General features: G+C 41.2%; 1 protein-coding gene across 6 annotated transcripts in view; it reads left to right on the forward strand.

The window, feature by feature from the left end:
* Positions 1-15,256, forward strand: part of LOC124596151 (phosphatidylinositol 3,4,5-trisphosphate 3-phosphatase and dual-specificity protein phosphatase PTEN) — a 237,765-nt gene that overhangs the window by 58,108 nt on the left and 164,401 nt on the right. The gene's annotated exons all lie outside the window — the stretch shown is intronic.

Raw genomic sequence — 15,256 nt, forward strand, 5'->3', positions numbered from 1 at the left:
TAATGCCTGTACACTAACTGCATTAATAGGTATGTAAGTATATTAGTTTGAGGTTGCAATAGCACTATCAGACAGTAAGAATAGAAAGCACAACTAACCATTTCTCTTCAAAGTTAAGTTTCCTAATATTTTCTCTTAGACAGTTTGAACTACTAATAATTCTGTATTTTACCAAAGGAAAATTACTCCTCCACTAAAATTTGCAACTCCAACTCAATGAAAAGACGATGCAAAATACTTCTTCAATTCCCTATAACATTTTTCGGGCTCCTAGCTATCAGAACTGTCCATTAATTACCTGTCAAAAAAAATCCAAAAAGAAGTCAGCAGTACACACAGCACAACAGTGTCAATGAAGTTATCTTTCCTGTCAGTCAGATTAACTTTCTTTCAGTTATGTTCTTAAAGGATCAGCCACTCACCATAAGTCTCTGTGTTCAGTTCCTCTTTAAAAGGGAATGATCTCACCACCTTCGTTAATTACTCACGCCAAAATCTTGTCCAAGACCTAACTAATACATGTTCATGACTTAGAAGTTTATTTATAAACTTACTTTGTATACATGGTGTCTGAAAACCAACACATTGCCAGCAACAAGGGATAACAAATAGGAGAAAATCATAAGAGAACTTAAGACATTCTGTAGTTTTTAACTTCCTTCTTAATGAGAACAGTGTATTTCATTCGTGAATGCACAAATAATAGTCAAACTTCACCTTTTCTCTAATTCACAAGTGTTTCACAACAAACAACATTGACTTGAGTTGCATACTTTTATCGAAGCTAGAGACCATGCTAACAGACTGTGTGTGCTTTCTAAGAAAACTTTTTTTTTAAACAGCTTAATAGAAAACTTGTTGGTAATTTCCATCTCCATTGTTATCTTTAGTTCTTCTCTCGGTACAGACAGACAACTTTTGATACATCGGAAAGGCTTACATTCAATCTAAACATTGTTATATTATGAACATTACTACTATTCTTTAGCTCGCCATGGTTTCTTAAATTTGTTTGGTCCATGGAGCTTGTATAACCATGTTTCTACACACTATCTTAAATTTGTTAAACAGTTATTCAAAATAAATGTCATTTTATCATTTGCAACAGGTAGATATCTTTGGCGTTGGGTGTCTTTTACTATTTTTGCTCGGTATCTCCAGGTGTCACTACCATACAGCCAATCATGATTTAATAATTACTTCCGTAGATAGTTTACTGATTTAACTTTTCCCTGATTTGTGCTACATATACCTTAATGAAACACAGACCACACTCTGGAGGAATGAAAGCCACATTGAGATTCAGGAAATACACTGATAATAGAGATAGGTTTACATTGTTTTCTGTGTTTTTCTTGCAGTTGTTTGCACAGGTTGCCATGTCATTGGTACGTCCAGAGGACCAAAAGATACATTTAGATACAAGAAGTTTTTTTTAAAGACAGTTGGAAGCCTATGTACAATAAATCTAGTAAAGACTTTTCTAGGGGTGAAGAGCTGATATGTGCAATAATAAGTATTGTAAATACTGTGATTATCCATTTTAAAGACGGTGACTATCATACCGCCACTAATGTCAGCTGGTGCTGTTTGGTTTATCCACAGAAAAGGATCAGAGTGAAGATTGTGGATGTCGGGAGTAATTCTTCAGTTTGTGTATTTAAGAGAAGCTATGTGTGGCCGAGAAGTCTTCATTGATTTCAGTCTTTTACGAGTTTTGCTGAACTCTGTGAATGACAATGGTGCAGTCATTAAAGTTGTGAAGGGTGTTCTATATTTGCATCTACGTACATAGTCCACAGCCAGTCATATGGTGTGTGGTGGAGGGTACCCAGCACCACCACTAGTCATTTTCTTTCCTGTTCCACTTGCAAATATAAGGAGGGAAAAAAGACTGTGTATATGCCTTTGCACGAACCCTAATTTGTCATATCTTCACAGTCCTTATGTGAAATGTACGTTGGTGGTAATAGATTTGTTCCTCAGTCAGCTTCAAATGAAAGTTCTCTAAATTTTCTCAATAGTGTTCCTCAAAGAGAACATCCCCTTCCTCCAGGAATTCCCATTTGAGTTCCCAAAACATTTTTGTAATACTTGCATGTTGTTCAGACCAATTGGTAACAAATCTAACATCCCATCTCTGAATTGCTTCAATGTCTTCCTTCAATCTGACCTGTTGTGGATGCCTAACACTCATTCAGTACTCAAGAATGGGTAGAACAATGCCCTGTATGCGGTTTCCTTTACAGATGAAAAACACTTCCCTAGGATTCTCCCAATAAACTCAAGTCAACCTCACACATTTCCTAGACCCGTCATATGCTCATTCCATTTCGTTTCACTTTGCAACATTACACACAGATATTTAAATGATGTGACTGTGTCAGGCAGGACACCACCAATGCTATATTTGAACATCACAGGTTTGTTCTTTCAACTAATCTGCATGAACTTAAATTTTTCTATGTTTAGAGCTAGCTGCCAATCATCACACCAACTAGAAATTTTGTCTAAGTCATCTTGTATCCTCCTACATTCACCCAACAATGACACATTCACGTACACAACAGCATGTACAGCAACAGTCAGATTGCTGCTCACCCTGATCATTTATGTATGTACAAAATAACAGTGGTGCTGCTACACCTGCCTAGGGCACTTACGACAATATCCTTGTCTCTGAACACTTGCCATCAAGGACGTAATAGTGGGTTCTGTTCTTTAAGAAGACATAGAGCCATTCACATGTTTGGGAACGCATTCCATATGCTCATACCTTAGTTAACTCTGCGGTGGGGCGCAGTGTCAGATGCATTTTGGAAATCTAGGAATATGGTATCCGTCTGTTGCCCTTCATCTACGGTTCACAGGATATGGTTCAAAGAAAGGACAAGCTGAGTTTATCATGAGTGATGCTTCCTAAAACAGTGCTAATTCATGGACAGGAGCTTTTCTGTCTCAAGGAAATATCTTATATTCAAACTGAGAATGTATTCAGTAATTTTGCAGCAAAATGATGTTAAGAATTTTGGTCTGAAATTTTGTGGGTGTTTTTCTTTACCCTTCTTATATACAGGAGTCACCTGTGCTTTTGTGCTGGGTGAGATATTCATGATATATGGAAACTAAATAAGGGGCTAGTGCCATAGTGCACTCTTTGTAAAACTGGATTGGGGTTCCATCTGGACTTGTGCTGTTGCTTTCAACTCTTTTAGTTGTTTTGCTATGCCGGGGATGCGTATTACTATGTCCTCCACATTGGAATTTGTGTAGTGGTTAAATGACAGAGGGGGAGGGGAGTTTGGTACCTTTTGGTGATTATTTCAGTTGGAAGTTTTAATGCTTCTCATTCTTCCTAGAGGGGGTTAATAAAGATGAATTTGAGGCTTCATAATGAACAAGAAACCTAGAAGATAGTTAAAGTTTTTATTACAAGGTGTACAACTTTGCTTCCGCCGTTTCTTCCCCAACATTTGAGGCTTTAATGAAACAAATTAGTTACACATGTATCACTCAAAGTATTTTCCATCGCTGGCCACTACTTTCTCCCATCTTTTGGGCAGTGTTCGAATTCTGTGCTGAAAAAATTGTTCATCTGTTGAAGCGAGCCACAAATCGATCCAATTTGTGACTTCTTCATGAGATCGGAAGTGTTGGTCAGCCAGGCCATGCGCCATTGATCTAAACAGGTGATAGTCAGAGGGAGCAATATCTTGAGAATACAGCGGATGGGGTAGGACTTTCCATTTTAACGTTTCCAAGTATGTTTAAACCTCTTTTGCAACATGGGGTCGAGCGTTGCTGTGCTGCAAAATCACTTTATCATGCCTCTCACTGTATTGTGGCCGTTTGTCTTTTAATGCTCTGCTGAAACGCATTAATTGTGTTCGATAATGAGCACCTGTGATTGTTTCACATTTTAACACCTCATAGTACACGACGCCAAGCTGGTCCCACCAAACGCAGAGCATGATCTTGAAGCCATGAATATTCGGTTTGGCCGTCGACGTGGAAGCATGGACGGGATATCTCCATGATTTTTTGCATTTAGGGTTATAGTAATGAAACCATTTTTCGTCCCCGGTCGCAATGCGATGCAGAAATCGCTTCCGTTTTTGCCTCTGAAGCAACTGTTCACAAACGCACAAACTCTGTTCAACGTCTCTTGGTTTCAGCTCACACGAGACCCAGTTTCCCTCTTTCTTAATCATGCCCATAGCCTTTGAGATGTTTTGAAATGCCTTATTTTGTCACTCCCACTGATTGTGCCATTCTTCTTGAGTTTGATGCGAGTCTTCACTCAGCAATGTCTCCAATTCTGCATCTTCGAAAACATTCTCTCTTCCACCACTATGCCAGTCTAAGACATTAAAATCACCATTCTTGAAGCAATGAAACCACTCAAGACACTTTCTGTCACTAATAGCGTCCTTACCATACGTACTTGAGAGCAGTCGAGGATCTCTTCATATTGAAACAAAACAGTAACACTTCCCACAAATGACGAGAATTAGGCTTGTAAACTGACATTTTCAATCAAGAACAACTTTATGATGCAGACTCAGATCGGCTAATGTTTGAATGTGGTTATGTTGACCGAGGTCCAAGCTAACTACCTGACGTCTGCGATCTGTTTCTTTTGACTGCTACTTACCGTTGTCACCACCTATTGGCAAACGGCGGTAGCAAAGTTGTACACCTTGTATCTCCAACAACTGTCCTTTTCCTTTGCTGTCTTTTTGATGAGAACATCTTTATTATAAAGATGTGTGTGCTGACATATACAACAGGGTCCTAGCGCTTGCATCTGGGGTGTATTCATTGCCTTGAATCATCCCAGTAGTCAGAATTTTCTGTTACATAAAAGGAGCTCACACTCAGTGCAAAGACCAAGGAATACTTATCCATTGTTTTCCTATGACACACTCCCATCCATGGTTGGATGTCATTTCTCAAATTAGTGTTAAAATTGCCAAATAACAAGTGCTTATGTGACGCGGGTACCTTTTGAGAAATGTCCATCTATGCATAGAAACAGTTAGAACCATTGTCATTATCTAAAGAAGGGTCGTGAGAGAAAGTGTAACATTTCCGGAGGCATGTGAAAGGTTTATGACCCATTCAGTTATTGCAGCAGGAGCAAGTTTGTTTATCACTAAGCTAGTCACACCATTAATGGAATGTAAAGCTTTTGCCTTCCCATTCCTAAAAGTAGTTAATCTATATTGTCACGTATGTTCTTTCATTCACCCGAATACTTGGTTACATCCAGAGCAATGACATCAATATTATGGTGTGTTAATTCATGGAAGCTGAGAGCTTTTCTTCTTTATGGTCTCATGTTGTTATTAATCAGATCCAGTACTGTTCGTATATTCCATGTTAAAATTTTCATTCTGATTAAATTATTTTGTTTTTGACTGCAAAGTTGGACAACCATTTGTGTATCACTGCCAAAGTGAATGATACTTGGCCTTCCGTTTCTGGTGACTTCATGGTGTGAGCTGAGCACTGCACATATAGATGCAAGACTGGATCTCTGGGTAGTCGTGGATCACAGTGCGACAACCATAACATATCTGCCGCCAGCAGGCTGGCCCATACTATACATTACCAATTTCACCTGAATGGGAAGAGAGAAGAGAACAGTTTGAGAAATTGACTAGAATTTGTTTAAAGTGAATCTGATTGATAAGAAAATTCAGGAGCCATTCACCACATAGTATGACGCAGGTGATGCCCAGCATCCAAACTGCAGTGGACTGCTATACAGGGTGGTACATTGATTGTGACTGGGCTAAATATCTCACGAAATAAGCGTCAAACGAAAAAACTGCAAAGAACGAAACTTGTCTAGCTTGAAGGGGGAAACCAGATGCCACTATGGTTGGCCCACTAGATGGCGCTGTCATAGGTCAAGTGGATATCAACTGCGTTTTTTAAATAGGAGCCCCCATTTTTTATTACATATTCGTGTAGTATGTAAAGAAATATGAATGTTTTAGTTGGACCACTTTTTTTCGCTTTGTGATAGATGGCGCTGTAATAGTCACAAACATATGGCTCAGTTTTAGACGAACAGTTGGTAACAGGTAGGTTTTTAAAATTAAAATACAGAGCATAGGTACGTTTGAACGTTTTATTTCGGTTGTTCCAATGTGATACATGTACCTTTGTGAACTTATCATTTCTGGGAACGCATGTTGTTACAGCGTGATTACCTGTAAATACCACATTAATGCAATAAATGCTCAGAATGATGTCCGTCAACCTCAATGCATTTGGCAATATGTGTAACGACATTCCTCTCAACAGCGATAATCCTCCCGTAATGTTCACATATGCATTGATAATGCATGACGCATGTTGTCAGGTGTTGTCGATGGATCACAATAGCAAATATCCTTCAACTTTCCCAACAGAAAAAAGTCCGGGCATGTCAGACCCAGTGAACGTGCGGGCCATGGTATGGTGCTTCGACGACCAATCCACCTGTCATGAAATATGCTATTCAATACCGCTTCAATCGCACGCGAGCTATGTGCCGGGCATCCATCATGTTGGAAGTACATCGCCATTCTATCATGCAGTGAAACATCTTGTAGTTACATCGGTAGAACATTATGTAGTACATTGCACCATTTAGATTGCCATCAATAAAATGGGGGCCATTTATCCTTCCTCCCATAATGCCGCACCATACATTAACCCACCAAGGTCGCTGATGTTCCACTTGTCGCAGCCATCATGGATTTTCCATTGCCCAATAGTGCATATTATGCTGGTTTACGTTACAGCTGTTGGTGAATGACGCTTCATTGCTAAATAAAATGCGTGCAAAAAATATGTCGTCGTCCCGTAATTTCTCTTGTGCCTAGTGTCAGAACTGTACGCGACGTTCAAAATTGTCACCATGCAATTCCTGGTGCATAGAAATATGGTACGGATGCAATCGATGTTGATGTAGCATTCTCAGCGTTAACGTTTTTGAGATTCCCAATTCTCGCACAATTTGTCTGCTACTGATGTGCGGATTAGCCGTGACAGCAGCTAAAACACCTAGTTGGGCATCATCAATTGTTGCAGGTCGTGGTTGACGTTTCACATGTGGTTGAACACTTACTGTTTCCTTAAATAACGTAACTATCCGGCGAACGGTCCGGACACTTGGATGATGTCATCCAGGATACCGAGCAGCATACATCAACACGATATCGACCTTTTCTGCAATTGGTAAACTGTCCATTTTAACACGGGTAATATATCACGAAGCAAATACCGTCCGCACTGGTGGAATGTTACATGATACCATGTACTTATACGTTTGTGACTATTACAGTGCCATCTATCACAAAGTGAAAAAAGTGGTCCAACATAAAACATTACTATTTCTTTATGTACTACATGAATATGTAATAAAAAATGGGGGATCCTATTTTAAAAAACGCAGTTGATGTCCGTTTGACCCATGGCAGCGCCATCTAGTGGGCCAACCATAGCACCATCTGGTTTCCCCCTTCAAGCTAGACGAGTTTCATTCTTTGTAGTTTTTTCGTTTGATGCTTATTTTGAGAGATATTTGGCCTGGTCACTATCAATGGACCACTCTGTAGACTCTGTTTACTTGAGCTCCAACTTCGTAGCCAGTCTGTGTGGCGTAATCTTATATGCTGATGTAACTGTTGGGTTTCAAAGCAGATCTATTGGTTCATCTTTCTGTGGTTAGCCTTGAGCATTTCCCACTTGGCCTTGATTGATCATGGGTGCTTATTTGGCTATAACTTATTATGAAAAGGATAGTTGCTACCCACCATCTGCGGAGATGCTGAGCCACAGATAGGCACAACAAAAAGACTGTCACGAAATGAGCTTTTGGCCAACAATGCCTTTTTCGATAAAAATAACCCCCCCCCCCCCCCACACACACACACACACAAAAGCCAGTCTGGATTTAGTTGCCAGAGACTGTGGTCATCTGTGTGTGAGATGCATTTGTGTGTGTGTGTGTGTGTGTGTGTGTGTGTGTATTTTGTTCTTTGGTGACAATGACCTTGTTTGCTGAAAGCTCATTTTGTGACAGTATTTTTGTTGTGACTATTTGCGACCCATCATCTCTACTGTATGGTAAGCAGCAACTATCCTTTCCATATATTATTACATCCATCTTGGATTTGCCATTGTTTGGCTATAACTTATTCACACCCATTCTGTCTATCCCCTTCTTGGGGATTAGGCTCGCTTCCACAGTACCTCAACTGCTCGGTTAAAAGCCGAAGTACCAGACAACTTGACAAGGAATAGGATTTGGTATGTAATTCATGGAATACAGAGGTACAGTGTAGATCCATTTTACTGACATTATTTAAATCGTATTATTTAAATTACTGAACTAAACTGGGGAAGATTAAGCATCAAAAGATCTAGAAAAAATGTTCAATTTGTGGGTAGATATAATTTTATTGATTTTGTTCGCAGAACAGCTTCACCTGTGGGGGAAGAACACACTGAAAGAAGCATTATAGTGCAGATTAAGAGCAAAACATTGTATTACCAGTATGCTGTAAGGAAAATATTGAAGACTGACAGAGACATTATTGAACCAGCCATATTGCGGACAGGCAGAGAGATAATAAAATGAGTGGGAATTAATTCAGGAAATGATTGCTGTAACCAAAATAAAATTCTCATTGTGTCAGAAGTTAGAAATTGAACTATTGTGTAATGCCAGCTTTAACCTCCAATATTGTACTGTATGTCTTACATGTTCAGACCATCTAAAAATTGTGCAAAATAAGCATATTGGGAATAATTGTAATGGCTAAATGTGTGATATTATTGGCGTTGTGTTCGTGACTGTTAGGAAATGAAACTGGGCCAAGCCTACAGGCCTACGAACTTAACAAAGACGTATTATGAAAATTATGTGTGGAATATTTGATGAAGGTCAATGACTTTGTTTGTGGATAATGAGAGCTCTGTAGCCAATTAGAGAAATAAACAGACAGATTTGAATGTGTTAGACTGCAGATAGTAATATATAGTGAAGTCTGAAAGAGGTTCTTATTCAGAATTGAATAATTAATTTTTAACAGTGATGGTAATAGCGATGTGTTTGTTGATTTTCACCATCTTTCCTTATACATTATTAGTTCCCTGGCAGTTTTATTTGTTATTATCAGTGTGAGCAATACATGACCTAATTTGTTGGCTTGAACTGTTATGAAGTCATAGGTGTCAGTCATGCACCGTCACTTTAAAGCCTATACATTTGTTGTGGAATTGATCCTTGCAGAATTGACAAGTCAATGAATAATATATGGTTAAATCATTTTGGGTGAACAATGTTGATGAAACTGGAGGCTTATAGTTTAAACCAAATAATTATTTGTTGAAAAATCTTTACATGTGTGATTGGTAGCCTCACATAATTTATGAATTCAAATAAAAAAGCTAAATAATAGTTAATATAAGTACTGTCAGCAGAGCATTGAATATGGCAGTGTGTAAGCAAAGTTCGTTTAACTGCACATTAATTCCAAATGTTCAGTTTCCCACTACCAAATTCAATCTACACTGAAGTTTGTTATCCTGACTAACCACTACAAAAGCATGCAAGTACATCACACATGAATATAAATATCAACTGCAACAAAAATTACAGTTCGTAGCTGCCTCAGATCCTGTAAGTTTGTGAAGTCATGCAAAATCAGTCACTAAAACCGCAGTCAAATAATCTAAGTCCAGCAAGAAGCTAGTGTGTGTAACTTGTGCTGACAAAACTAGTCCGACGATAAGTTAAAGTATGTCTGGTTTCATCAACATTGTTAACCCCAAAGGATGTAACCATATATTATTCACTGACTTGTCAATTCTGCTCACACTGATAACGACAAATAAAACTGCCAGTGTACTAATAATGTATAAGGAAAGATGGTGAAAATGAACAGACACATCACTATTACCATCACTGTTAAAAATTAATTATTCACTTCTGAATAAGACAGCTGGTTGGCGTATAGTTCACTCAAGAAAAGCACAACCACCAATCACCAGCAAAAGATGACAGGCACGCCCTACAGCTTGCCCTTACAATACTTTGTAAAATCAAACACTAGTGGATCCACGTTAGACTCTAGTGTATGCAGCATGCCAGGTTGCCTGTACTCACTGCTTGTCATGGTTCTGGTAGGCAGTTGATGGAACATGGAGCATTGATGGAGTTGTGATGTACCACAGTTTGCCTTCCATAAGGTGACAAGGTTACTGAAGTCATGATATTGGAACAACTTTGTTACTTTGTTATCAAGACAGTTGGCAGTATGACCTGATGATCATCCTTTGAATGAAACCAGTCGCAACGTAGTAAATGTGTTCCAGTACAGCTGTGGAGCTCAGAGTTGTGTTTGTTCCACAATGAACATCAACTTCTTCAGTTATTTTTTACTTGTTCATCTCTTTCAAGTCTTCCTGTCTCTCTTTGTGTTATTTCCTATAATTAAATGGTGACAGAAGACACTGTGCTTCAACTTAAAACAAATAGTGCAACCCTCTGTTCACTTACATAATGTCTATGTACAATGCTGTGTACAGTATGTAGTTATTGTTCGGTTAGCAATGATAGTGGCAGGAGATAAAGCATATTGGCATGAATTATTTAGACTAGTTTCAGACTACTGTTTCAGAACTAGCAAGTCCAGGGCGCAAGAAAGATGACACTTCTTATAGTGTTTATACACACTACTTGGAGGCTGTTGTCACACTAGTGTCATGTTATACTAGTTACATCATTTTTGTCCTCTATGAGCACTGTTTCATTAAGTGCAAATGATAGGAAATTTATAATCATGTTAATGTGAAGTGGGTGTGAATTAATACTGTGAACATAGGAAATATGAAGGAACCAATAAAAGATGTTGCAAACAGCAGGAAAACATTGATTCTGGTGACATGACAGTAGAGTTAAAGTGTATATTACCAGGGCAGATTTCATGAACTTCTCATTAAGATGGCTGGACTAGTGACTTAATGTTCTGTTACCTCCTTACCCATTCCCTGTCATATTTTATCATTTAGTCTTTCATTGCTTTTATTGTTGACTGGTTTTTCTCCCTGGTTGACTGCTCCTTCTCTTTTTCTGTTGCTGTCTTTTCTCCTTTCATCCTTTTCTTTCCAGAAACTCCTCTGATTATTTCTTAACTATCCAGTTACCTTTACACCATTTCAAGTTTTCTAAACTCACCTATCACTAGAATGTGATCCTCAGTTTGCTGTTCTAATTTTCTGTTGGCTTGGGATTCTGATGACTTATCAGTTTTGCTACTTACTGATATATATATCCCTTGAAGTTCACATTCTCTCTGTGCTGGATGAAGGACTCACTGTTTCCTGAAAATTAGTATTTGAAATTATTTATTTGTATGAATTAATAGAGGGAAACATTCCATATGGGAAAAATATATCTAAAAACAAAGATGATGTGATTTACCAAACGAAAGTGCTGGCACGTCGATACACACACAAACAAACACAAACATACACACAAAATTCAAGCTTTCGCAACAAACTGTTGCCTCATCAGGAAAGAGGGAAGGAGAGGGAAAGACGAAAGGATATGGGTTTTAAGGGAGAGGGTAAGGAGTCATTCCAATCCCGGGAGCGGAAAGACTTACCTTAGGGGGGAAAAAGGACGGGTATACACTCGCGCGCGCACACACACACACATATCCATCCACACATATACAGACACAAGCAGACATATACAGAGGCAAAGAGTTTGGGCAGAGATGTCAGTCGAGGCGGAAGTGCAGAGGCAAAGATGTTGAATGACAGGTGAGGTATGAGTGGCGGCATCTTGAAATTAGCGGAGATTGAGGCCTGGTGGATAATGGGAAGAGAGGATATATTGAAGAACAAGTTCCCATCTCCGGAGTTCGGATAGGTTGGTGTTAGTGGGAAGTATCCAGATAACCCGGACGGTGTAACACTGTGCCAAGATGTGCTGGCCGTGCACTAAGGCATGTTTAGCCACAGGGTGATCCTCATTACCAACAAACACTGTCTGCCTGTGTCCATTCATGCAAATGGACAGTTTGTTGCTGCTCATTCCTACACAGAATGCGTCACAGTGTAGGCAGGTCAGTTGGTAAATCACGTGGGTGCTTTCACACGTGGCTCTGCCTTTGATCGTGTACATCTTCCGGGTTACAGGACTGGAGTAGGTGGTGGTGGGAGGGTGCATGGGACAGGTTTTACACAGGGGGCAGTTACAGGGGTAGGAGCCAGAGGGTAGGGAAGGTGGTTTGGTGATTTCATAGGGATGAACTAACAGGTTACGAAGGTTAGGTGGACGGCGGAAAGACACTCTTGGTGGAGTGGGGAGGATTTCATGACGGATGGATCTCATTTCAGGGCAGGAATTGAGGAAGTCGTATCCCTGCTGGAGAGCCACATTCAGAGTCTGATCCAGTCCCGGAAAGTATCCTGTCACAAGTGGGGCACTTTTGTTTTTCTTCTGTGGGAGGTTCTGGGTTTGAGAGGATGAGGAAGTGGCTCTGGTTATTTGCTTCTGTACCAGGTCAGGAGGGTAGTTGCGGGATGCGAAAGCTGTTGTCAGGTTGTTGGTGTAATGGTTAAGGGATTCCGGACTGGAGCAGATTCGTTTGCCACGAAGACCTAGGCTGTTGGGAAGGGACCGTTTGATGTGGAATGGGTGGCAGCTGTCATAATGGAAGTATACACACAAAATTCAAGCTTTCGCAACAAACTGTTGCCTTATCAGGAAAGAGGGAAGGAGAGGGAAAGACGAAAGGATATGGGGTTTTAAGGGAGAGGGTAAGGAGTCATTCCAATCCCGGGAGCGGAAAGACTTATCTTAGGGGGAAAAAAGGACTGGTATACACTCACACACACACACATATACAGACACAAGCAGACATATACAGAGGCAATGCCACCCTTCACCTCAAAAAACTATCCAATCTCCTGGTTTCCCACCTCCGGAAAGGCAACTCACTCACCCTTCACAACCTTTCCAGCAAACCTCAATCTCCTCTCATTGCACACAAACCCAGTCTCTCCCATCTACTCAATCTCCCACTTCCAGCTCCACTCCCTCCAAAACCTCAAAATTCCAATCAACACAATCTGGAACCACAACACCCTAATTCAGTAGTTAACCTTTCCTCCAAACCTCTCTCCCAATCCGAAACCTCTGTCCTATCCAAAGGCCTCACCTTCAGCCCCACTCCCAGATTCAACCAAACAGCCCTCGTCAAAGATTTATTGTCCTACACTCGTACTCTCTGCTGGAAGTATCACTTTGCCATGAAGAAAAATGATACTAATCCTACTCCTAATGATCCAACTCCCCAAGACACTATCCAAATTGAACCCTGCCTGGAACAGATCCGTCCTCCGTCACAGCGGGACCCACCTCTTCTTCCTCAAAATCACCGTCTCCAAACCTTCCAGGAATTTCTGACTTCCAGCCTTGCCTCTCAGTCCTTCTTAAAAAACCTTAATCCTACTCCCAACATCACCACTGCTGAAGCCCAGGCTATCCGTGATCTGAAGGCTGACCGGTCCATCGTCATCCTTCCGGCGGACAAGGGTTCCACAATCGTGGTACTTGATCGTCGGGAGTATGTGGCTGAGGGACTGCGTCAGCTTTCAGACAACACCACATACAAAGTTTGCCAAGGTAATCCCATTCCTGATGTCCAGGCGGAGCTTCAAGGAATCCTCAGAACCTTAGGCCCGATACAAAACCTTTCACCTGACTCCATCAACCTCCTGACCCCACCGACACCCCGCACCCCTACCTTCTACCTTCTTCCTAAAATTCACAAACCCAATCATCCCGGCCACCCCATTGTAGCTGGTTACCAAGCCCCCACAGAACATATCTCTGCCTACGTAGATCAACACCTTCAACCCATTACATGCAGTCTCCCATCCTTCATCAAAGACACCAACCACTTTCTCGAACACCTGTAATCCTTGCCCAATCCGTTACCCACGGAAACCGTCCTTGTAACCATTGATGCCACTTCCTTATACACAAATATCCCGCACGTCCAGGGCCTCGCTGCGATGGAGCACTTCCTTTCACGCCGATCACCTGCCACCCTACCTAAAACCTCTTTCCTCATTACCTTAGCCAGCTTCATCCTGACCCACAACTTCTTCACTTTTGAAGGCCAGACATACCAACAATTAAAGGGAGCAGCCATGGGTACCAGGATGGCCCCCTCGTACACCAACCTATTCATGGGTCGCTTAGAGGAAGCCTTCTTGGTTACCCAAGCCTGCCAACCCAAAGTTTGGTACAGATTTATTGATGACATCTTCATGATCTGGACTCACAGTGAAGAAGAACTCCAGATTTTCCTCTCCAACCTCAACTCCTTTGGTTCCATCAGATTCACCTGGTCCTACTCCAAATCCCATGCCACTTTCCTTGATGTTGACCTCCACCTGTCCAATGGCCAGCTTCACACGTCCATCCATATCAAACCCACCAACAAGCAACAGTACCTCCATTATGACAGCTGCTACCCATTCCACATCAAACGGTCCCTTCCCTACAGCCTAGGTCTTCGTGGCAAACGAATCTGCTCCAGTCCGGAATCCCTTAACCATTACACCAACAACCTGAAAACAGCTTTCGCATCCCGCAACTACCCTCCCGACCTGGTACAGAAGCATATAACCAGAGCCACTTCCTCATCCTCTCAAACCCAGAACCTCCCACAGAAGAAACACAAGTGCCCCACTTGTGACAGGATACTTTCCGGGACTGGATCAGACTCTGAATGTGGCTCTCCAGCAGGGATACGACTTCCTCAAATCCTGCCCTGAAATGAGATCCATCCTTCATGAAATCCTCCCCACTCCACCAAGAGTGTCTTTCCGCTGTCCACCTAACCTTCGTAACCTGTTAGTTCATCCCTATGAAATCCCCAAACCACCTTCCCTACCCTCTGGCTCCTACCCCTGTAACCGCCCCCCCTGTGTAAAACCTGTCCCATGCACCCTCCCACCACCACCTACTCCAGTCCTGTAACCCGAAGATGTACACGATCAAAGGCAGAGCCACGTGTGAAAGCACCCACGTGATTTACCAACTGACCTGCCTACACTGTGACGCATTCTGTGTAGGAATGAGCAGCAACAAACTGTCCATTTGCATGAATGGACACAGGCAGACAGTGTTTGTTGGTAATGAGGATCACCCTGTGGCTGAACATGCCTTAGT

This window comes from Schistocerca americana, chromosome 2, assembly GCF_021461395.2.
Source record: "Schistocerca americana isolate TAMUIC-IGC-003095 chromosome 2, iqSchAmer2.1, whole genome shotgun sequence".
Classification (NCBI taxonomy): domain Eukaryota; kingdom Metazoa; phylum Arthropoda; class Insecta; order Orthoptera; family Acrididae; genus Schistocerca; species Schistocerca americana.